We start from the raw sequence: 23,858 nt of genomic DNA, 5'->3' as shown, positions 1-23,858 counted from the left end.
GGCTGTGTGGGCTCGGTGCTGCTGGCAGCCGAGGTGACTGTTGAGGTTAGCGTCGGGTTTGCCGCGCAGAACTGGGATATGGGTGCCTGCCTCCGTGTAGCTGCTGAGCATGCTAAATGTTTAGCACTCTTCATGTGTGACTCCAAGGCCATATGTCCCATTGCGCCGAGCTTGAATTTTTTTTAAACGGCACAGGCTGCACTGAGCCTCCCACTCATTCCCTGGTACAGCCTGAACCCAGTCATATTTTGAGTCACTTAGCCACGATGGATTAAATCTGCACTTGCCCATCCCAAAGCTGCTGCACGAGCGACGACCTCGGTGGGTCAGCGGCTGACTGTGCACGCTCCAATGTAATGCTGCGTTCTATAAAACTCGGAAATCAGGATTTTCCAACCTCCTAGTTGAAACAGTGCATTGGAACGCCACCTCAGTTATGTTGTTGAGCTGTATCATGCAGATAAGAAAGGGAAAAATTAAGACCTTTGAGAATGAAATTTAAGACTTGTAAACAAAATTTAAGACCTTTTCAAGGCCTTAATTTATGGTTATCAAATTTAAGACTTTTTCAAGTTTTTAAGACCCCGCGGGTACCCTGTTTTAAACATGGATAAGTCCATATTTTAATTGTTTTTATAACTTAATAACTTAATGACAATTTGTCATTGCATGCCCATGTATTGAGCGTGTTGGATAAACACTGAATGAATAGAGCATATTGTTCTGACCATTTTATTTATGTAGTCTGTAGGCTCAGTGACACAAAATTAAAATTGTAATGAAGTGATTAGGGTACGATCCGCTCTATCCAGCTTGACAGAAGCGCTCGCGGCTTGCGTGTAGACCAGACGCCGAACTGAAGCACTGCGGTGTGTGGATGTCTGTTCATCTTTTCGTTAGTGTCCTTATTAATGCACACTTTATAACTTGCTTGTTGGATTTATTAAAAACGAACGAATGAAAACTAAATGTCTTTGAATATCTTTATTATCATTTAAAAACGAAAATTTAAATGACCGGTAAAAATAGATTATGACCGGATTTTTATGATCCTGTCGGTTAAAATGACCGGCGACGAAAAAGTCTAGCGCAACCTCTGAGGCTAGGTTTCCAATAATTTCCAGTAAATATCACAATATAAAATGTGTTTTCTGTTTAAAAAGTAACATTACAAATGTAGGAAGATAGCAAGTGGGCTATTCACCCATTGTCTAATCTTGAGCACACAGCTAATACTTTACATGGATTGTTTACATGTAAACAAACGGCATGCATAGTGTGACACAAGTGCATACAATATATTCAGTGTGAACACAGAGCTCCGATATAACGATGCAACGTGACAATAGTCGGGTGCTCAGTTCCTGGAGTCATTATGTTTCACTCAGGAGCAGAACCACAATATTGCAGCTAACACAATTTATTACTGTTTCTCAAAGCTCAAGTTGACATGTTATCAATAAAAAAAGAAATAAAGAGAGAGAAATAATAAATTATCATTTTTCAAACATTTAAAAATTAATAAAATAACTAACTAATAACTAATAAATAACTAATAAAAAACTATTATAAAAGACTAATAAAACTAATAAAAGCCAGAAAACATTAAGAGGCAAATTTGCAAACGCAATTCTGTGATAGAGCTGTATCTAATGTTCTCTTCTGCCATGCTGTTTAACAATTAAAAGCCAATGAGACATCTAATTAACACAAAAACATTTAGTGATCGCATGCATTCCCTTTTCCAGTATAGACCTGCTTCACAGTCACATTGTTAAACACATTCACACATGAAAGCTTCATGGAGCAGCAACAGTGTTCTGTAGCTCACCACTGTGCAGCGTCAGTGGAGCATCTGGAGGCTGGGTGCTTCGCCCACCTCAGCAGTAGTTGTTGAGGAACGGGACAGTCTGTATGTATACGTCCCTTCATTGGCTAATTGTTCTGTACCGTATCTGAACTGGCAACTGTCCAGTCACAAGCCAGCCTCCTTATGCGTGTTTTGTACTTGGCCCGTTACCTTCCATCCCCTTCTCCCCTTAACTGACCAGAGGGGGGTGAGAGGCGGTGGCAGGGATCATTACATCACAAAACACCCGGCGGCCATTGTCCTCAGCAACTGCCACACAACATTACCACAACGCTCTCTACAAACAAGTGGACAGGTCCTGTGTGCCACGGCACAGAGACAGAGAGGCGCAGAGATCGAAAAGGAAACGGGGAAGGAGAGGAAGTTGTGAGAAAACAGAGGAAAAAGGGAATGAGGGATCAGAAAGTGGGGGAAATACGAGAGAAAAGGAAACGAAGGGCCCTGTTTGTCCCCAGGGTCCAAATCACAACCATTCTCATATGGAAATACTTGACATTTGTATTTCTATGACCCAGATAATGTTTGCTTGGACATAGAAAGATTGCATGAAGTCAAAGGTCGAGGAAGTGTGGTGGATGTCAGACTGGTCATTCGCCACCTCAGAGCTTTCTCTTATTACCAGAGAGGCCTGGCATTTCTGTGTCCATGTGATGGCAATGAGCCCCCCCACCCCCCAGAGTTTTTTCTATAAACATGACCTCTTTGTTGGTTCAGAGGAGGACAAGCTCTCTTTGGTTTTATTGCTTGCACACCAACATTTTGCTTAGTATGTTGTCAACCTTTGTGGCTCCACAGGGGGCTGGGACATCATAAAATACTAAATACAAATCATTATGTTCCCTCGTGTAGTTCCAGATTTGACAACTAGACTCATAACATTGTGGGGAGAATAATCCTGGTGGAGATATAAACACACATATTTTTGGCCAGTGCTCATGTATTGACGTATTTATTGAATACATCCATAAATATAATGAATACATCACTTTAGAGCTTTATTATGTTGGTCCTCAGTGTTTCAAGGAGCTACGGCTGCACGATATTGAAAAAAACATACACCGTGATATATATTAGGATATGAAAAAACACAGGACTTTTCACCAGATGACTTGATTAACTATTTGGAAATAATATAATTTCTAGAATTACTGGTGTTAACTCTTTAGGGGAGTGCATTGGCAGAGAAAATAAAAATATAAAACAATAAAAGCTGAAAAATGATTTTACTCTGAAGACTCCTCTGAGGGCAGGAGAGGAAATTAGGTAGTTTAATATACTGGTTGACTCACCATGACACCACTCTCAACATATAATAATCTTTCATCAATTGAGGCTGAAGTCAATGATCTAATGTCATCTTAATAATGCATGTTGCTTATCTTACAATAAGGGAGCTCCCTTGTGTTGCTCCCCTCCTGTGTGCTGGTCAGACAGTCTTCTCTCGCACATTAACATCTTAATGTCACCTTTCCTGCCTTGCGACAGTGGAACTGTTGTCTGGAGACCTGGTTTTTTTTTTGTTTGTTTTTTTTTTTAGCTAACTCAATTACCTTTAGCCTGGCTTGTAGCTGATACCTATCTTTTACAGACTGGAAACTCTGGGATGCAGAATAGTCAGGAGACGTTGTGACAATGTTGCATTAAACAAACAATTCATTTCTTTCTTTATTTATTCCGTCTTTATGTAGTCGTTATATTGCAATCTGAGTTTAACTTAACCCTTTCTGCTGACTTCTGTAGCTTCGGAAAAGCTAGCAATTCAATGTTGCACTTGCTGCTTTTAATGGCAGCCCAGTTACATTACTTCGCTACATTCACACATGCAGTAGAGTCTCACTTCCCACAGCAAATGCTGCCACACTACATTACATACACACATCACCTGTCTTAAAGCTAAAAAAAAGGCTTGGCTGGTAACATTAGTCATGAAAAATGAGAACTGCAGGAGTAAATAAAGTTACTAATTTGCCGTACCTGACATTGTACACACTGCAATTGAAATACTGAACATGCACACATTGTAATGTTGACAGAGACACAATATAAAATATCTTACTATATAATTACGAAAACTCTGTCTGTGTGTGTGTGTCTGTTCCACGTTTTTTCTCCTCACTGACTTGGTCAATCCATGTGAAATTTGGCACAGTGGTAGAGGGTCATGGGAGGATGAGAATGAAGCTATGCGCTATAGCAACCAACTGAAATTGCAAACTTTGAATGTGCATATCTCATGCCCCGCATGTCATAGAGACATGAAACTTTGCACAGAGATTCCTCTCCTCATGAGGAACAAATTCCTCAAGAACCCATAACTTCCAGTTATATAGATTTTCCGCCATTTTGAATTTTTTGAAAAACACTTCAAATCGATCTCTTCCTAGGAAGTTTGACCGATCTGCATGAAATTCGGTGAACATAATCTAGGGACCAATATCTAAAGTTCCCTCTTTGCAAAAGTTGGAAAACTTACTAAAACTGAGCTTCTATAAGGCAATGAATATTGCGGAGGGCGTGGCTCATCACATAAAGGTGTATAACATCTCAAGGGTTTCACCGATCACCACGCAACTTTGTAGGCATATGACCACACATAATCTGAGGGGACCCCTCCATTATTGACCCCATCAAACAAAATGGGGGCGCTAGAGAGCTCATTTCTCATGTAGGCCATAACGATTTTTACTAAACTTTATAACAACAGAAAAATGCTTAAAAATGGCTAAAATGTGACCTATCGCTGTGGCTCCCCCTGTGGCCGAATGTTGTTGTTTTTTTCTAATTTTTGGTATGACTAAGTCATGGTATGGTATGCTGTACTCAATGGGTATGGACTAGTACTGGACATATATATATTTATACATATCGTACAGCCCTACATTAGTGGTTATTACTAAATTAAGTAGTTGAAATAAAATGAAACAACTGCTTTGATAATTGTCTAACATATAGCATGTTCAATGTGTGGATTTTCTGCTTTTCTCTGTTCTGTATCATGGTGAACTAAATACGAGGTAACTGGTGTTCAGTTTTAATCCATCCGAAGTGCTATATTGTAGGCAAATGGACTTGCTTGAGTGTCTTGAAGATGTTTCATCTCTCATCCAAGAGGTTTCTTTAGTTCTGAAATGAGGAAGCCTCTTAGATGATAACATGTAATGTGCCTCAAGCAAATCCAGTTGCCTACGATAGAGCACTTAGAGTGACCATGACCTGGATGACTGAGAACCTTCACCAACATATTCAATTTTAAGTTTCAGAACAAATGTGATCAAGTCACCCTTGGCTTTGAGAAGCTGTGATGTTTGTATTTCCTACAATACTTCAATATATTATGAAACTAATCAATTCAATAAAAATATGACAAAGATGCATGGCTTACTTTGCACCGCTCTAATACACCCTCCACTGTGCTGAAATTAAGAATCTACTACACCATAAACAACCTAAGAGATGGATAAACATGGTCACAATATTCAACAAAAAATGAAATATATGAATTACATTACACTGCACATGTTCTGCTGTCATTGTGTTCGGTAGAAGAGTTATGAGTTAATTTGAACCACTCAGAGGAGCCTAATAAACAACGAGCAGCTTAACATGTTGGAGAATGCATGGCTCCTCTCTGTTGGGGTCTCTACAAGTGCAGCAGCAAAACCTCCTCACTAAACAGCAACGGCAAACAAGAGAGAACAAATACATCTTTGCTCTCTGTAAACATTAAGACAAATACAACAGCAGACAAACACAGAGTTGAACAAACTGGGTATGACAACAAACAAGTTGGCCAAATAATGTCAAATAGGGAGGGAAAGAAATAAAGGGCAGGGAACAAACAAGGGTGAACCAGACCAGCCAGAAAATGGAGTTCAATTTTTATTCTGCACAGCCGCTAATGCAAATAATGTGTCACATACGAATTCCAGACATATAAATGCCGGGAAATTGAGGAAATAAATGGAGGAATAAATTGAGAACAGGGTGATGCACAGAAAAACTTCAGATGAGGGAAGAACTGAGGGAAATCAGAGCACAAATATCTGGAGTCAGGATGGATTAGTGTAAACACAGTCTTTTTTTCCCCAAGAATACCTCATCACATCATTGTGTCCTGTTGCTAAAGTGGTGCTTCGTTTCCTGATGATAGAGGAAATCTCTTGAGCTGAAATTATTAGACTTTGTGTTTCTGTGTACACAAGAAGAAGTACTTTACAATATTGATATACGCAAACATTTATTTTTAAACCTAAATATTCTGTGTGATAAGTGTCAACATGACGAGTGAATATTATCTCATCACAGAAACTCTTTTTACTACTCTCATTATTAGATTGGTTGATTTTGATTGAAAACAGGTTGTAATATTGTGGCTCTAACATATAAGACTCTACATGCAAGATAACTACTAGAATGTAGTTGTCTGATTCGTTCATGGTGCTCTGGATAATAACGTTTTATCTATTTTACAAAATGGAACCTGGAGAGCCACAGGTAGTAGATCGGCGTCATGATGCCCTGGTGGTTCCCATCACAGAGGGTGGGACCCCTTAAAGGGCTCAGAAAACAATAGTCTTGTGAGATGATGACAGGAAAGGAAAGACAGCAAAACATAGTTTGCATTTTTTCCTTCATGAGTGTCAGGAAGTGCTGAATAGATATTGCTTCATTTTAAGACAAAGGGAACAACTAGTTTAGTTGATAGAGAGACCACACCTCAACAAAATGATTCACAATCGAAGGTACTCGCAAACATTCACCATGCTTGTAAAAGACACTGCTGGGGGATTCATAGTCTGAACTGCTTAGACTGTGTAGAGCCTACATGGCTGCGCATGAGGGAAAAGCAGTGTGTTGTACATCCAGCGGTATTGCATAAGCCAAACCATCAACCCACCTAAGACTGCTGCTTCAAAGTCAAAGATGCCTTAAAAGAAATATGTACATTGAACACCTCAGCAACACTTCCCACTCCTCCTCCCTGTAGGTTGACAGGGAGTCACACTGTCTATCTCGGCAGCCTCATTGCATGGATTGGTTTCCACATGTTCTACTTCCAATTTGAGAACAGCAGAGGAGCTGGGTATGTTTACATGCACTGTGATCTATTATTTTGAGTATGCCAATATTCTGAATTTGATACGGCATATTCTGTTTGGATTTTCTGAATTTAGCATTTTCTGATTAAGACGTGGGATGTGTCAGTATTATTTGGATTTAATAGCATTATTTGGACATGTATACTGCCCATTTGGAATATGTGTCTCAACTGAGGTTTTTACCACAGTTTGCGACAAGTGGCCTCTTGTCTGTTGTCTGTCATGGATACGCTGTACACAAACCAACAACCAACAGTTTGCAAGGCTGGTGTAGAAACGCATGCCAAAAAGAAAATCCCAGATTTCTGGTCTATTGAAGAAACAAACCTACCTTTAATCATTATGAAACACTTGGATGCCAACAGGTTTTGAGGGTGGCTGGAGGAAGGAAACGAGGCTGAGGCTATGAAAATAAGTAAAATGACAAGCGGCTCCAGTAGTTCTACTTCTCCATTTTGTGATGTGATAAACTGCATGTTATGTCACGTTAGTAAGAGTATGCATGGCTGCATGTAAACAGTTTGTTTTCATTAGCTGAGTAGGAATATGGTCTTTTTGGCTTTAAGGGCAAAAACTGGACTGTTTAGTGCATGTAAACATACACACTGTCTCCAGGACCCTCACATATCATCCCACAAGACTTTTGCCCGCAAACACATTGACATATTTCCGTTATTTCTGAATTAACACTATTCCATAGATATTCCCTCCTGCTGTTTTCACATATCATCCACAGAATGAGCAAAAACCAGGACCATTTAGATTTAGGATAGTATTGACTTCGAAGCAATGTACTCCTCCACCCGCTTTCCTTTATTCCAGTAATTGCTGAAACCAGACCAGACTTGTATTTATAGGAAAAGTATAAAGAAAATCAATGCAACAATAGACCCATCTCTTCCATTCATAAGCTCTCCATGTAGTCCTATCTGAGGAACAATTTGTCACCACCACCTTGTGGTGGAAAAGCCTGGGTAGCACCTATCAATAAACCATCGGTTGTCACATACTGTGCTGTGTTATTAACGGCCATCTTCATGGTAATCTCTCAAAGACATCGTTGGTGGGGGTCCTCCGTATTTCTTTACAGTCTGGCCTGTGGGATACATCCTACGGCGAATGAGAGAAAGCTCTCCCACTTCACTCTAAATCTCTTCCATGTGCCCGAGATAAGACTAGAATTGAGTTATTGAGCAGACAGTTTAAGATATAAGCTCTCGCTAAAGGGGCGCTCAAGAGTCACAATAAGGAGATTGAATGTTTTTTCCTCACAAGGGGTCCTGTCTCATCGCCACCATTTGTCTACTGCAGTGCCCTGATTAACCCACGGTGAAGAGGCCACAGTGCAAGATAGAAGCACATGCTATCCTACTTCAGTCACTCTGACTGAAATAGGCATAAATGTGAAGGTTATAATGTGAAGTCCTTAGTTGATTTCCAATGTACAGTACATCCAATGTTATTTTTAATTTGCCTAGCACCTGGTGCATAACCTCATTAGCTACAGTACACTGATGCAGAGGGCTCATAAAATAATGTAAACACCTCATGGAATACGTCATTAAACTACCTTAATCACAACTGCAAGCACTGTTTCAAAGGTGGGTCATGTTTGGTTAAATGCCAATTAGCAGTGCATATAAAAACAGGTTGGCAATCAGTTGTATGATATGTGAGATTTCTAAACAACACCTGAAACACTCACAGGGGTCAAATTATCTGCACCTACACTGAAGAAACTGCTGGGGTAAATGATCACACGTCACAAGGAGAGCAGCCTCAAACGTCATGACAGCAGATACCAAACGCTAAATAAAAACCATCACTATAAACATTATGTTAAGAAGGGAGATCAGTAAAAATTGCCACTACCGTTTCCCATAGATAAGTTCTTCATATTGCTAGTTTTGTCCGACCAACTCTCCAGACACTAGTTATTTAATTTATCATGATAGACCACAAAAAACAGCCCCTATTCACATTTGAGAAACTGGAACCAGTGAGGTTTGGCATTTTTGCTTCAAACATGTTTAATCAATTAGCAAAATTATTGTTAGGACAGTTTCAGTCATTCGACAACTTGACTAATCGACAAAAAAATGTTAGCTCTTATACAACTATAAGTACATACATGAGTTATATTTCTTAAATATGCAGTGACATGTACAGTATAGTCATCGATCAATAATATGTACCACTCTGTCTTTCTGCACTGAATGTTAAGTCTTGTTGACCTTGAACCATTTCAATGAACAGTGACAGTCAGTGCCCATCTCAACCAAAGCCCCACTGATAAATACCTCTACATTTATTGTCCATGATGGTTGAATGAATTCTGATTGAAACAGCATACCAAGTAGATTTTAAGAAAACTGGCATTTTGGTTGGGTAAGTTTATAAAATGATTGCATTTTATAAACTTACCCAACTGGATTTTGAGTGCACAAATATTCTTTTCATACTGGTGAAGTGGGGAAGATTTAATGAATTAGTCTAGCACAGAACAGTGGTAACGGCACAGTAATACAGTATCAGTCCACTCAGCCTGTGTTTGAAATAGAAATTTCCATACAATCATGTAGGAATAAAAAAGTGCAGGGCAACAGTAATCACTGCTTTTAAGCTCAATCTTCATTCACAACGTCATCCTCAATTAGGAGGCCATTATAGAACATGTCAAGTAATGGACTTACATAATCATTAAGGGAGAATTAAAGTGTATTTATAATCGAGAGGCCTGCAATGAAAGGTCTCTTTAGAACTCCAGTCATTCACGGGTAAGAGGAGCCTAAATGCACTGACTTCCCAGTAAAAATGCAGGTTAAGAGCATCTGAAATTCACAGATGGATCCAACAATGGAAAGAGAGGGGAAAAAAACTGAGCGCGAATCATATTAAGCCAAAAAAGAAGGAGGAGAAAAAAAAGCCCTGGCAGGTGTGAAAACAGCCTTCTGTAGTGAAGATGAAGAGGACAGAACAGGGTGATGCCTTGAAGTGTTACAGTCAAAGCCTGACAGAAATTCACATCCACCATTTCAGCATCCATACACACGAAGGTGCGGAGCAGAATTTAGATCACAGTTTGCTTTTTAAGATTATTAGATGCGCTGAATAGAGAAAGAAAAAAGGTTATTCACTGGTGTACACTGATATTTATTTAAAAGCCCTACAAATGTAAATCAATCAAAAATACTGAATAATGAAACACATGGAAATTCTGACCAATCAAGAGCAGCTTTCTCACACAAGGCATTTGATCCGGTCCGCTTGGAATTGCTGCCGTGAGAACACGAACCAGCTCTAGGCAATTATACAACTTTGTGATAAAATGAGTCCCTGATTCGGACAAAAGCAAGACAACTCTAGGTCTGAAAGCACCCTGAGATGCACCCTGTGTACACGTTGAAACAATGCTATTAAACAAGAAAAGTTCCAGCATATCCCACGTCTTAATTGGAGAATGCTAAATTTGGAAAAACAAATCCCTTATTCGGGAAATCCACATGGAATAAGCTGTTTATGTGGCTATGTCAGAAAATTGTTATGTTTGGATTAATAATGGAATATTAGTGTGTGTGTGTGTGTGTGTGAACGTAACTGTTGTGTCATGATACATGATACAAGACACATTCACATTCTTGCAGACAGAGAGAAGTTGCTGCACAATGTCTACATAAATCTGAATCCAACCAAAATGCCTCCATAGTTCTGAAAGGGTTCCTTTTCAGTTCATCAAAAATTCATTCAAAACAGCTGGCAGATGCATGTTGCTACTTGGACAAATGTAATCTATTATTTTATTTATGGCTATTATGATAATGCTGTATTTATAACGGTTGTAGCAAAAGCAGTTCCACTCCTCAGAAGTCTGTGTTCTCAAAAAGTGAGCAAAGAGACAGGAGAAGCGAAAAGAAGTCCCAATTTAACAAGGTAAATTAGCTGCATGATTAAGACATCTAATGACTGACTTCAAAATAATGTGTCTCGTTAGTGGGAAAAAAGCAGTCTGTTTTCTGCAAGACAACAATAGCATCTGAAGGTAGGAAATACATAAGTGGCTGTAAACTTTTCCCAAGAAATAATGAAAATTGGATAAAACACTGAAAATTACACAGGTATTATCCTGTATGACTCTCCAAAGCGCTCATAAACTTTCATTAATCCGCAACATCAAAAGAAAGAGAAAAGAAAATATGCTGCTGCTTACACTGAGATAGTGAGTTGCATTATTTAAAAGCAAAGGAAGAGGAGAACATTGACGCCACGTTCCCTTTAAAATCGTAGGAACAACCAGAGAAAATTTGTAATATATTTATATTCTGAAGCTCATAACTTTCCCCCTCAGGATGTGTACTTTCAAGCTTTAAAAAACCTGGATATACACATCTTTCTTCTTGAACTTTTGTCCCAGAGCTCCATGGTGAGACGATATTCATGTAATGCAAGGAATCTCCATTACAACCTTCCACACTGCACAGCATGGCTCAGTAAACCCACGATAGGGGTCTGACTGTGTGAAAAAAACATAATCATGTTGATTTGCAGACAAGGGAAGAAAAAATATCAAGTTTTGGGGAAAGAAAAATTACAGTGACTTGATTCCTTTCCTGTCATTCAGAACCCCATTATTCCCCAATAACTATATTGTGAAATACGACAACTGACATTTAATTTTCTTTTGAGCGTGAAGTGTGAAGAGAAAAACAATACGGCATCAAAATAATACAGGAAGCTGTCACACAAAGCCGCTTCATTAGACTTAACATAGGTTATCCTGCATAACCAGTCTCACAGCGCTTGTTACGTGCTCTTTCAACTTCATGAATGCTCCAGTCAAGGTATGATTGTATTCACACTGTAGGGTGCAATTTGTAATAAACAGAACACGGACAGCTCCAGATGAAGCTGTTCAGGATACAATGAAATGTTGCGCTGTCACACTGAGGCTATAAAAAGATTTTCTATTCATGATGTCGACCTGATGCTCGTCAGAGTTGCAGTAATGAAAGCATTAGTTTATACTGAGCCAGTCACTGTTAGGAAACCTGCTTTTAATTTACAATAATATTATTATTCTAAGCACAGTTAGTTTGCAACAATGACTTTCAGCAATCTATTTTAATCTAATTTTAATTTTAATCTAATTTTGTTAGAAACCCTGTACAGCCAGGGCATGAAGAGGCTACAGTGTCATAGTGAAGTGGCAGCATGTTGCTGGGGGGAAGTGTTACCTCCGATATAGGCAGTTAAGGTAAATAATGTAGGGTTTCTCTAAAAAAACAATGTATAGACTCATATATCTTTATAAATATATGCCTCTCAATCATTACTCATGACCCATCAGAAGTGTCTGGTGGTGTAATAATCTGCAGAAACTCTATCCTCTGCCTGTGTTTTCACCTTTTTTCGCAGTGTTTGTGATGTTCACAGTGCTCATGTGAGGTCTTTATTAAAAGGTAGCAGCCAGGTGCTAGACTGTAAGCAGCACGCATCCAAGAGAAAGCTGTAAAAATCACGGACACACGGTACCTTTAAGTATTTTTGGTGTGTCTCATATTTTACTTCAATCAAACCTGCAAAATCTACTCTGTCAATCTGCTGTAAGGTATTATAGCTATAGACCGCTTAGCTGGTATACTTCTGTTAAGCGCTTTTGGGGGGGTTGTTGAAGTTGTGGCTGGTGTAACCTTATGCTACTGTGTGAAATATGAGTTTACGCACACAACATTAAAGGCCCAGTGTGTAGGATTTAGGGGGGAATGGAATATACTTTGATAAGTGTGTTTTCTTCAGTGTATAATCACCTGAAAATACATGTTACCTTAGAATGAGCCGTTTATATCAACATAGGGAGCAGGTCCTTGTCCATCAGATCACCATGTTGCTCCGCCATGTTTCTACAGTAGCCCAGAATGGACAAACCAAACCGTGGCTCTAGATAGGGCCATTTGCATTTTGCACCAACCACTTCAGTTAGCAGCCCCTCCGTGAAAAGAGTGACAGAAAAACACTTTTGTTCTGGATATGAAACTGCATACTGTATCTGGTGGACTTGTTGGTTGGATAATCCGGCTCCCGCTAAAGAACCTCCTCAATGTTAGGATCTTAAGTTGTGTGAGAAAAAAGGTGAGCACACACTGGCAGGTACTAGGCTAACAGCCAGTCTCCAATGACCAGTTGCCCGTAAAAACATCCTCAACATCCGATTCATAAGGTGAGCACACATTATGTTATCAGAGGAAAAAAGTGAGCACACATAGCAGGCTCTGGGCGAGGGGCCCTTTTGCTTTTGCGACATGCCAAACAGCGCAGGAGAAACACTAAGGTGTAATGTGAAACTGCTTTATTCAGTGTTTTTACTGGTTTTAATCACCTGATCTGTTTGTTTTGAAGGAGAAGAGACCTCTGCAGATAATTCAGCTCCTGGTATAAACCTCCTGAACAACGAACACTGTAGGAATTCCAATCAGGAGAAGTTTCAGCTGGTTGCAATCAGGGTTGGAAATTGTCCATCTGGCACAGTGGCTGGTGTGTCCCAAAATCGAGCAGCCACTCAATAGATTACAGAATATTTTGGCTGGTGAGTGAAGCAAATCCAGCAGCCACTTGCAGATTTTACCAGTATTTGGCTGTTGGCTGGTGCTAATTTCCAACCCTGGTTGCCATCTGCAATCCTCACTGCTAGACACTATTAAATCTCCCTAAATCTTACACACTGCTCCTTTAAAATGTGAGTGGAAAGGCAAAAGTCGTCTGTCTAATAGTGATTGTTCAATGTAGCCTTAGGGCAGCCATTTTAAACTCAGCACATACACTGCAGACAGCTCACTATTAATTAATTAAATCTACATTTTATCAGAGGAGTTTCGGTCTATTCTGAATACAGCATTTGTCAGTGTTGGGCTCCTCCTGGAACATATTTCCAGACAAACCACTGGCCACTAGCCAGGACTTCACAGGCTCTGGAACGGTTTAGTGATAGGTTACCATGGTTACCTCACATGAAAGTGAGTTCACCAGTCCAAAAAGCCAGCTTAACCAGTCATGCACTCTAACTCACTGACCCATTAATCATGTTAATAAAACAGGCTTCAGACTACTTGTAGTTTATTTGAAAATGCCAGTTTTTAAAACAATAAATGTGGTGAACATGTGAAGTGTCAGAAAAGAGAAGAAACACCCAGGTCTTTTACCAGCAGATGCACTGTAGATGAACTGTGTATGACTACGGTCAGACCCCTAGGGAGCTGTCCAAGGTCCTGAGGAGAACAGAGCAGAGCTGTCCACAGTGCTGACTGCTTTTCTCTGCTGCGGCTTTGCAACATTAGTCAGAACAGACATCTCCACAGACATCACCGCTTTCAGACAGTTCTCACCCTCTTTTGTTTGTCTGCCACATCCCACTCACTATACCAGTCAAACTGTGCTTTGACAAGGATGTGCGCAGAATGCTTTACAAAATCCTAAAATCCCCCGGTCGATTATAATTGTATGCTACCAATGCTCGGTGCTTTTGCTGACTGAATTGTGTCTGATATTTCCATCATTCCAGCACACAGACATTTCATTAAAGATTCTGCTGAATGTCACATGAAAATTTGTATCATTACAATGACATAATAATAATGTTTTATTATAATGCCAAGTCATGTGCTAAGGTGGTGCTGAGTGTGGAAGCTGAGCAGAGAACACTGTTAACCAAAGCAGTTCCTCAGCTGCACATACATATTCATGAATCCTACTGTCGTGAAAAATCACATTCACTTAACTTCAACTAGTAAATATGAAGCTGTAAATATGCCTGATACTCTAAGATCTTACAGTTCTGGAGCTATAGGGCACTCAGTCTCTTACTGACTGAAAAAAAATTACATAAGGATTTATATATTATCTGTTTTGCAGCAATGCCGTGCCTCAAAATCCTTCTGTCACACAGTTACAGTACAGTTATGTACTGGGGCGCAGCTCAGTACAGTCACACTCCTCGTCCTTGTATTATTGAACAGCTTCTCTGCAGAATCATTCACTTTTCCAGCTCACATACTGTATTACCAGCACTCCTGGAGATCCAAGCCTGCAACACTCTGAGAAGGACTAATGCGCTCTCGTCTCCTGTTTATTTTTTGACTCAGAGTTGAAATGTGTCATGTTTGTGACACCTTTAAATTAGAATCTACACTGTGCATTATAAAGTTCAAGTTTATTGTCATGTACATTAGATATAACCGTGTACATTCATTGTAATGAAATACTTTATGCTCTGGTCTGACTTGAAGTTGAATTATAAACATAAGATCTGGCTTAAAATCTTGTAGGGGTGCAACTGTTTATCGTCAGAACGTTGCTATCGGCCGATATTCACTTTGGTGATTGCGATCAGCAAATAAGGTGACATTCATTAGTGGCAGTGGCTGATGTTTTTCTGTTGTGTCACATCAAATTTGCGCAGGCCAAAAAGCAGGGCTCGAGAGTAACGGCATCCTGTTGTCTCAGAGACGATAGAAAACGCGTTTGGAATGATCACAGATCCTTCCTGGGATGCCTCTGGGACAAAAGGACACAGTAAACTCACCAAGGGATGCACCTTTTTGTTTCCCTGCTACACTGTGAACAAGTTCATGAAAAAATCAGCAGGAGGTGAGTCGGTCAACGTTAGCTGTTAGCAGTTAGAAGCTGGAGGCTAGAACTAACAGCTCACAGAGGTTGCGTTAAGGTACATCATGATGCATTCAAGCTCTATTCAGTAAAAATGAGTAGGTTAATTATAATATTATCATGTTGTGTTCAAATGCAATCTTATCAAATGTATTTTTTGGTGAGAAACTTGAATGAATAAAGCTGTTTGAAGGATAAATTTGTTTTCACAGCAATATAATATAGATATTAGAGAGGGAATTATGAAATACTGTATATAGTAAAAAGGCTTTTTAAGCAGTTATTTATTTAATAAAAGCTGTTTTTCATGTGAAAGAGGGTGATATTAAAGGTTGTTTCATAAAATTGTATGACTGAATTTGTGCTCATTTAAAGATATAAAGATATGATGTAACGAAGGGTTGAACTCAGTTATTCTTATATAATGACGATTTCTTTGTAGCACAGAAGGGGGTATAATCAACAACAAAAACAAAATAAAACAAGAACAGCAAATCAGGATTGGCTCTTGACCAAACTGTTATTTTAAGCATCCACATCGGCCCAGAATTTCACAATCAGTGCATCCTTAAAACCTTGTTTGTATGCTGTGGGTCATGAAACACAAAAGTCCCATTATTATTCTGATGTTCTTCGTCATTTTACAAAATTCAACAAGCTGGCTGATCTCCTGCTCTGCCCTTTGATGGGAAATAAACAATACAGATGTTGAGTTGGGTGGATTGAATTCTTCCATCGACAGTCTCATATCTATCATCCCTGTATATGACGATGCACTTTGCTCTTAGAGTAAATAAGGAATTATCCATGCAAACCAGAAATCATTTAGTTAAACATATATACAGTATTTGCCACCATCATTCACGGCTTCTGTCTGTGCTTCACTGTTTCAAGTTGGCTTTCTGTGTGTCAAATTAATCTGAGAGTTCTATTTCCAGTCCCAGTGTTTATGCCAAAGGCAGTATTAAAAAAAGAAAATCTCAAGAGGGATTTACCACAGGAAAAAAAGTCTTTAAAATAGATTTAAATATACTGATGTAATAAGCTCAGCTGTAAAGTCCAAGTATACCATAAAATAATACTGGTTTTCCTGGTATGAAAGCACTATATTCCACTTGAACAGATGCAAATGAATTTCCAAATGGTTGCCTGTATTGCTGTAATGACAGTAGGGAGGTCTGTGTGATGTCTGGGGTGTGCCGGTTTTGCTGTGGTAGCCAGTGTGGGCCTCTGGTTACTATTCTCCACAGTGATATGAGCAGTAGCCCTCTGCAACCTCGTGGTAAACATTTTTACAGCCCTTGCTTAATTAAAATGTCACATCCACTGTAGCAATATACAGCAGAGTTCTTTGCAAATTAAAAAGGAATTAGGCTGGCAGATGCGGCCTTAATGGCTTAATCATGCCTTTACGTTTGTTCCAGTAAAGTGCTGCCACAGATGAATATTGTTTCAACTCTCACATCTATGAGTAATGCCTAAAAAACAATTTGAAATGTAAATTTGGAGACAGCTGCTCTGGGTATGTTAAAGCTGGCCCATGAAACATCAGCATCTGACAACAAGTCAGAAAATATCCTAATGCAGGAGGCAGACAGTAGGTAAACATACTCATTAAATCCAGTGAAATTACCAGGCACGCTGGTAAAGTACTCTGTTAGACTCACTTCACAGCTGCAACTGTTCTGTATGTCATTTTACTCCAATGCTTATAGTGAGAACATTCTGAGCATTCAGTCATGTGTTTATGTCTGACGTATTTCTCACACTGCTCCTTTAAAACACAGCAGAGGCCCTTTGTGTTTTGTATGTAGCACATAAAATCTGCTTTCTACCCTTTCATTCCATTGGCAAAACAATAATTATGATTGTTGCTCAGTGTTATTTGTATCATGGCTCCACATGGAAGAGCCATTTTAAAATACTTGATGAACTAAGTACAGCTTCAGTGAAGTAGCTAACAAGAGGCTTAATGATCCCCAATGGAAGTACGGCATGACAACAGCAAGACACAGACACAGTATTGTCAGGTTTCTGATGCTCACCGGGTTTAAAGGACCAGTGTGTAGGATTTAGTGGCACCTAGCACTCATGTTACAGACTGGCCTACAAGTAACATTAAAAAGCAAAGTCCCTCTCCAGAGCCAGTGCTGGGTTTTTCTGTTCAGCCAAATTTAACTACTTTGTGGTTGAAAACTTATTCCATAAATATGCTCATGCATTATGATAATGAATCCATTTTTCTCACTCATATACATGGTGAATCACTGAACAGGTTTGGAGGGGAACAAGGAAGCTTTTAAATGGAGGACAATATCGCAGGGTCGACAGATGCAACAACATGTAAACTCTCAAATAAAAAGTTTTCTCTACCTGCCATTGTGGTGGGCAAGTTTTTTCTCTGCCATCCACAAATCGTATCTGCCTCTTTTGAGATATATGAGCTAAATGAAGGAATAGCATTTAGATCATTTATATATTTATTTATTTAATAGTGTTAAATGTAATCGCTCCTTAACTTACATGGTTTCAGTGTTATCTAGCGTTATTTTAGAACCTACTTTTGATGGAAGCAGGAAAGTGGTTGCATTTCCGTGGAAATTGTGGACCACACAGTCCAGTGGTGGGTCTAACCAGCAAAAATAAGTTTGCTTTCACTTGCCTCTGTGAGAGATCTGCCTGTGCTGCGTACACTGAATGCAAAAACCTACTAATTTCTCCTCTGCTCTGATTGCCAACACCTGTCTGCTCTGAGTGCATCCACCATCGACGTCACTCTGTCTCTCTTGACTGGAGCACTCACTATGCGCTGAGCTATTCCTTAAGATGGAATTGACATGTGAGGTAGTTAAGTTGATACAATAAAAACTATGTTTTTAATTCATGGTTGTGTTAGAATTCGGTGATCTTTTATTCATTTAAAACAAATGAGGTTGTATGACTAATGGTGTTGCTTCTAAACTGCGGTTAATGTGTCTTTCTGTTGTGCCTTTTGTCTGTCTGGCAGACAGCCAGATGATTTTACGTCACTCCCAAAAATATACGCACATTTGGCAGCTGGCAGGTGATCATTTTTAGACCTGTGTCTAAATATATGATCTGCAATTATGAACAAATTTCCTGAGAGAAAAAAGGGCAATTACCTTTTGTCTCATTCATGTAAATGTCATAACTTAAATAGATAACAACAGCAACAATAATATAATTGAATATACAAGACTAAGATAATCTTGTATTGTGTGTATTGCCCGCATACAACCAGGACAAGAGCAGAAGAATAAATATGAGCTATACAAAATAAAAGCAAAGTTATGAGGGAAAGTGGCACAGTATGATTAAAAGCTGTTGATCAGGGCAGTTGTTTCCAAAAGCAAAGGGTTGCCTCAACATTCAGAGCTACACACACTGTTTTCTTTCTTCCTTCAGTTCCTAAACTCTGCATGAGATTTCCATGCACCACTCTGGATTGCTCTACCTAGAGTATGTTTATCTTTCCTCTCCAACACTACAGCCTTTTCCCCTGAAAGTGTAATCCTGAGAATGAATGTAGAGAGACTAAATTAAGGGACCCAATTTGAAGCGGCACCACTTCACTGATAAGCTGTACCAGTGATCTGTGAGAGCACTCAGGGTCTGCTACATTATGACAATACAGAGGAATAAAGCAGATGAAAGAGAATAGCCTGGCAAGAGCAGAAATCAGATGGGCAGAGGGAGAGGAAAAAACAATCTAAAGTCTAATTGTGTTATGCCTCACGGCAGCAAGGGAGTTCAGAGAGACACATTTTCTTTCCACACGTCGTTCAGCACAGTCCCTTCCCCGACGTGATCACATTAATTTCCAACCAGTCCCAGTCTTTCTTGCCACATTTTCCCTGGGTGCATTTATTAAAAAAAGTGACAGGAAAAGCAAATGGCGGAAAACTTAACCAGACCCATTAAGTTTGACCAGAAACATGCAGCACTGGCATTTGAGACCAGGCATTTTAGCATGTTGGCTAGATGTGTTTGACACCCTCCAAGTCATTCTGTGTCATCCCTGCCCTTTGGGGAGAAAATGTCACTCTGATGCCTCAAAGCATCAGGAGGCAACGTTGCAGCCGGTGATTCAGTTAAGCAAACTATTTTTTCTCCTTTGTCCTATTTTTATTTTCTTTACAAAATAAAACTACTAAGGTAAGACAGGCTGTGAAGCAGGCCACATCTCATTCTGGACTACCTGTTTTAACAAAGCAGGTACTTGTTTGCTAAAAGCTAATTGACTTAGCATTACATAGTGACAATCAGCAATGCAATATCTTAGTAAGGCAAATCAGAGAGGTTGAATTCCCACGTCCTTCATAGTAACAGTAATTTGACTCCCTATACAATTGTGAAAATCATATTAAATTAATCAACAGACATGACACCATCCTCTAAGGACTAGTCAGAGTTCTCTAAAAGCTCATGTCATGTCAAACCTCCTAACTGCAGCAGATGTCCACATTGGCAAAATATCATGAGCAAACGCTGTGGTTTGTAAGGCTATTTGAGAAAGATGTCTGGAAAGACAAGAAGGCCTATCTATGTTTATAATCCTGAAAATAGAATCATCCAGTGAACAGCACCACCAGAACCCTTTATTTTTTCCTCTCCACTTGCTGCAGTGCCTCCTCCAAATGAGGACGTGGTGCTGCAGAGTTTGACCATGAAGAGAAATCTGACATGTATCATCTATTTCTCCACAGTGTTCATCACACTAATTGCATAGTTATGAATATCTCAATTGAACCATTTACCACACGTGTTGTGATAAATTCCAGACCGTGCAATGCTGAGAATCAAATCTAAGAACAAGTTGAGGATAACAAACATGTTAATTATCTGTGGTATATTATAAACTGGGGGTAATTGGGCTTTCACTGTCAGGGGACCTTAACACTGGAACAGATGGCCCAATGACATCAGGCTCGCTAGCTTAATTTCCATTTTTAAATACACATGAAATGCTGTTCGGGCCTGCAAACAGTGGGACAAAAAAGCAAACAGTTCTTGGAACAGGGGCAATACTTTGATGTGGACGCACCAGTTTCACTGTCTTGTCGCTGCTGGGCCTAACAAATCTCAGGTAGATTAAGAGAAACTACGCACTAAGTTATATTTTATTAACGTACACATAATCACATGGATTCTTGTTGGCATGTGATGATACGTTGACACTACCAAGTACCAATTCTCGCTAAATCAATCGATGCTAAATTGCGGTACCCAAGAGCACATCTGGGTGAGAACACTAGGTTCAGACAGGAAGTGGAAGCACTGTGGAGCGCCCTGAGGCCAGGAAGTTGGTCACTGTTGGATAGGGGTGTAAATCACCAGCTTCATCACGATACGATATTATATCGATTTGTTTGGATGACCATACGATGTTTGCCGATATCACAAAGTCTGTCACGATACGATTTTGATTCGATTCGATTCAGGAGCCTGCGATCAATATGACGCTATATCATATGCCCATCTAACACAATCATTTACATCAACTCACAAAAACAACTAGAATATGATTTGACCATTTTATTTCTGAGCTCTGTTTGTTGTTTGAGCAGAGGCGCACTTGCCCAGAAATGGTGACACAGTTGTGCTATGTGAATTTCAAAATAAATGTGTATCTTTAAGATGACAATATGGATCGATGTTTTCATTTTGCATCGATATAATCAGATCGTTAATCAATGAATCGATGTATCGAAGTGGATCGATGTATCGTTACACCCCTACTGTTGGAGGTCTGTTGGCTTCCAATGAACCAAAACCATTGCTGCAGCACTGACAATTCCATGTCTGATCTATTTCCCTTTAATTTCATTTTAGAAATAACCCTGTGTCACTGCTGTTTCTGACTGTTTTCTAAATAACGTACGTATTCCACACATTTGTCAGTTATATCTAAACAACAAGCAAGAGAGACAAGCAGACACATAAACACACAAGCAAGCAAGCAGACCTACGGAGACTAAGCTCTATACGTGTGATTAGAAAAGAGCAGAGGAGCAGAATCGCTTGAGCACTAGAGCTGCAACAACATATTGATTAGTTGATCCATTAATCGATTAGTCGATCAAAGGACATTTAATCAACAACTATTGTGGCAATTGTTTAATCTTTTCAGTTATTCTTCAAGCAAAAATGTCAAACATTTACTGGTTTCAGATTCTTAAACAAGAATTTGGACCAAGGTTGGACCAAAGAAGCAATTTTAAGATGTCTTTTTTCTCTTTTTTTTTTTTTACATTTTATAGACTCTGATTAATTGATTAATCAGGAAAATAATGACTCAACTACTCAATAGGGAAAATGATCATTAGTTGCAGCCCTATTGAGAGAAAGAGAGGGAATGAAAATACATCCCCACTGCAGCTTACAGAGAGAGTAAGGTGCCGCCAAATAAAGAAACCAGATTCCAGGTACTGGTATTGGTTCAAATATGAATGGCTGCTAACCCTACATACAGGTGACATTTCTCCACAAAAATTAATATAGCATGTTAAACTCTACTTTTTCTGTCCATAGCTTGTAGCAGTAACACTTATGTAGTAAAACTCAGGTCAGTCCAAGTAATTAGTGGAAACAGCAAAATTACTCAGTAAATTCTCCTGTCGTGTTTCTGTTCTGATCTAATCTAATCTGTTGTGTATTTTGAGCTACTAAGGCGACCGTAGTAGTGTGAGCCTCAAGTTATTCTGGGTTATGTAGTAACCGCTGTTGTGCTACTGGAAACAATGAGAAGCAGCCGTGTACGTTCGGTGTAAGGAGGAATAAACAGTTAACAAGTCATCTGCTGAGTCTGCATTATTATGTGACAAGAATACTCCAACGATTTGGGAGTTATGCCCTTTCTCTATCATTTTCATATTGAGACAACATGATCAATATCTTTTTTGTGTCTGTACGTCCAGTGGCTGGGTCTCAGCGGTTAGCATTGCGCTTGTAGGGGGTCAGTACATCTTGCGCAGAGGGATACACTGGTGAGCAACAGCTGCAGCTGGCTCTGGGTCAGGTACGCTAGGTCACTCGGTAAAAGCAAACAAAGGGACGACACGGATGATATTACTCGCCCGACTGAAAGCTGTCCATCAGCTCCTGCAGGCCTGGGGTGTTTTTTCCAGTTCATGTTAGGAACATGAAAAAAAGTTTCAATCACACCAGGATTAGTGATTGCTGCAAAGTTTTCACTCCTTGTGATGGACTATCTCCCCAACGATGGTAGCACCAAATCCCATTCTGTGCAGCAAAATGGGAGCGGAGGATTCAGCCTCTCTTCTCACCCGCTCAGCATCCTACACATGGGAGTTCCTCATCTGTGTACTCCGGCTCAAACAGATATGGCTCTGGATCTGTGTCCGCTACAAGAAACTCTTCAAAATCGCGTTCAAAGTCGTCCATTGCAGCTATTAAAATCCGGAGATATCGCTGGGCTAAATAAACAGCTGAGTTTTGTTTACAAGCTACGTCTGTGCCTGCTCACTGGTGTATCCATCTGCGGATCACAGCGCAGGACGTACTGACCCCCTATAAGCGTAATGCTAACCGCTGAGACCCAGCCACTGGATGTATAGACACAAAAAAGATATCGATCATGTTGTTCTCAATATGAAAATGACAGAGAAAGGGCATACCTCCCAAATCGTCAGAGTATTCTTTTATGTGAAGATACACAGTGAAGACATAACATAATCCTAACACAGCAAAGCTGTTACCTGCAGCCTTCACTTGCAAAGCTAACGCTACTAACGTTAGGTCAGTCCAAGTAATTAGTGGAAATATGCTAACATGCTAACGTTACACACAAATTAGTAGTAAAGTAAGACCTGTTCATAAATGTTCTGGTGTAGCTCTGAATTTCTTATAAACTGAGGACAACTGCCTGCTGTATATTTGTGTTCATGGTCACAGTCACAGATTATTTTAGATGATGCTCCTTCGTTATCCACCATGACATCAAAAGTACAACCAAGTCCTCATAGATACATCTCTGGTAAAACTGTTAGGTGTTATGTGTTCAGCTATGCCCGTTGCGTACTGCTTACTCAAAGAACACTGTAAACACGGCTCCTTCTTCTGTGGTTTAATCGCTGCGGGCAAGCAGAATCATTTCCGCCTCGGGTACCGTATTCTGGTTTGCTGACTTCCGCTATGTATCCGACCCAAGCGAGGCTACGCTAAATAGCCATATAGAGAAAGGCTTTTTTGTC

The 23,858-nt window shown here is 39.7% G+C and overlaps 1 protein-coding gene across 3 annotated transcripts in view; it reads right to left on the bottom strand.

The window, feature by feature from the left end:
• Window positions 1–23,858, bottom strand: part of lingo2 (leucine rich repeat and Ig domain containing 2) — a 322,344-nt gene that overhangs the window by 188,925 nt on the left and 109,561 nt on the right. The gene's annotated exons all lie outside the window — the stretch shown is intronic.

The sequence above is a fragment of the Epinephelus fuscoguttatus genome, linkage group LG9 (genome assembly GCF_011397635.1).
Source record: "Epinephelus fuscoguttatus linkage group LG9, E.fuscoguttatus.final_Chr_v1".
Lineage (NCBI taxonomy): Eukaryota > Metazoa > Chordata > Actinopteri > Perciformes > Serranidae > Epinephelus > Epinephelus fuscoguttatus.
The sequence above is the reverse complement of the archived record's forward strand: the minus strand, read 5'-3'. Positions and strand labels throughout refer to the sequence as shown.